Source organism: Apodemus sylvaticus, chromosome 23 (assembly GCF_947179515.1).
Source record: "Apodemus sylvaticus chromosome 23, mApoSyl1.1, whole genome shotgun sequence".
NCBI classification, from domain to species: domain Eukaryota; kingdom Metazoa; phylum Chordata; class Mammalia; order Rodentia; family Muridae; genus Apodemus; species Apodemus sylvaticus.
Window position 1 is genome coordinate 56,042,163 of NC_067494.1, and position 2,089 is coordinate 56,044,251.

Below are 2,089 nucleotides of genomic sequence, written 5' to 3' on the forward strand. Positions count from 1 at the left end.
AGGTTTATGGGACATATGGGGAGGGGGGATCCGGGAAAGGGGAAATCATTTGGAATGTAAACGAAGAATATAGAAAATACAAATATTAAAAAAAAAAAAGAAATCCTCAGAGGCTGTCAGGCAGTGGTGGCACACACCTTTAATCCCAGCACTTTGGAGTCAGAGGCAGATGGATTTCTGAGTTCAAGGCCAGCCTGGTCTACAAAGTGAGATCCAGGTCAGCCAGGGCTACACAGAGAAACCCTGTCTCGAAAAAAATCCAGGAAAAAAAAATCCTTAAAGGCTACAGATGTTGTGATTCGTGTCAGAGCTCTAGACACAGAGGTAGATGTTGCGCCTAACTCGACCAGCGAGGGAAGACACAACACAGGAACTCTTCTTTAAGCAGTTTATTCAGGAACCTTGAACAATCTTCTGACTCCGAGGCACTTCCCAACCCCCCTTAAATATGCTATAGTGAGCCAATCTGCATGAGCCACATGGCAGATGCTCATAGGTTGCAATAAGGCGGAAGCAGGCTAGGCGCTCCAGCTCTTCCAAATAAGGACTTGTTTATTAATCAAGCAGCAGGCCTGGCACACAGCCAGGCGCCATCTTTAGGGTGCGTCAAAGCAGCTCCCCATCTTGTGAGTTTGAGGCCAGTCTTATAGGAAGTACAGTTTCCAAGTCAGCCAGAAACCCACAGTCTCAGAAAAAGAATGCAATCCCTGTAGGCATGCAGGAATCCCTTTTGAAGTACTGATGGGGAAGTAAGTATTTGCTCTACACTCTAAATAATTTACCTTCCATTTATAGCCATTAGACCCTCATGGAGTCTATGGAGACTCCAGAACTTTCCCTCTGCCTTCTTGAAAAGGTAATTGCTCTAATCTTAACATAGTTGCTCATTCTTCATACTTTCTCAATAGTTATAGGTCTCTGCAAGAGGATGGAAGCTCATTTCACCATGCTACAGACTTGTACAAACTGATCATTATAAACATGAATATTGTGATGGCAGATTAGCATGCTCATTAACAAAACCATAGTTTCTGTCCTTGGACCTATACTTCCAAAGTATTTGTCTATGCTCATACACAGTAGTGCCACCAGTGCACACATCTTGGTACTATAGGAAACATTGTTCAGGGGCAAGATTGTAACATCATTTCTAGGCCAGCAACCAGCACATGACCTTGCAGAACTGCAAAAGTTAAGAGTGGGGAGAGTTTCATGGTAAGTTCAAGATTGTTCTCTGTCTATCTTGCAACCAAAGTGTCTGTTGTCTTCACTTACACCATGTGCTTAGGAAGGGTATGCAATGACCTGTTTTGTTTGGGGTGCCTATGGGCATTCCATGAGCAGTAAGTCCTAAGCAGATATCAATATCTGCTACAGAGAGTTCCATTTAATGACATTGGCATCTTTATTTACCCATTTTTAATCCATGTGTGACACCACTGCTTAACATCTTTAAGACCAGATTTCTTATTCATTTCTAAGATAATGGGGTTTCATATGGCTTCTACAAATCCTTTTTGTTAACCCAAGCTGTCTTCCTTCTTTCTGCCCCTATCTTGAATAAAACACATATACATTATCCAATGTCCCATCCTTTTGTAGCAAATGTGTTCTACTGTCCCCTTATTATGTTTTTACTTGGCATTCAAAATGATAGGTTTCCATGTAGCTAATTCATAAACATGTAACTTGAATTGAGTTTTAGCATCTCTCCTTCTTCCCCATCACGCCACTGCATGTTTTAATCATCATGTACCCAGCATCCCCACTCTATTTTCATATCACCTATTTTCTAATATCCATCCTGTCCTCCTCTCTCTTTCATGATCTCTCCACTACAAGTGCATTTCTAGCATCCTGGCTTCAACATGTACTTTCCATAAAATACACATACAGGTGACGCTAAGATCCACATTTGAGGGGAAATGTGATGCTTGTCTGTTGGGTCCTAGGAGGCAGCACTCTACATAATTTCTAGTTACCCACTTTAACATCCAGATTTCCCAGTTTCATTTTCTTTATATCTGAGCAATACACCTTTGTAGATAAGTCACATTTTCATTTACCCATGTGTCAGTTGATGGATGTC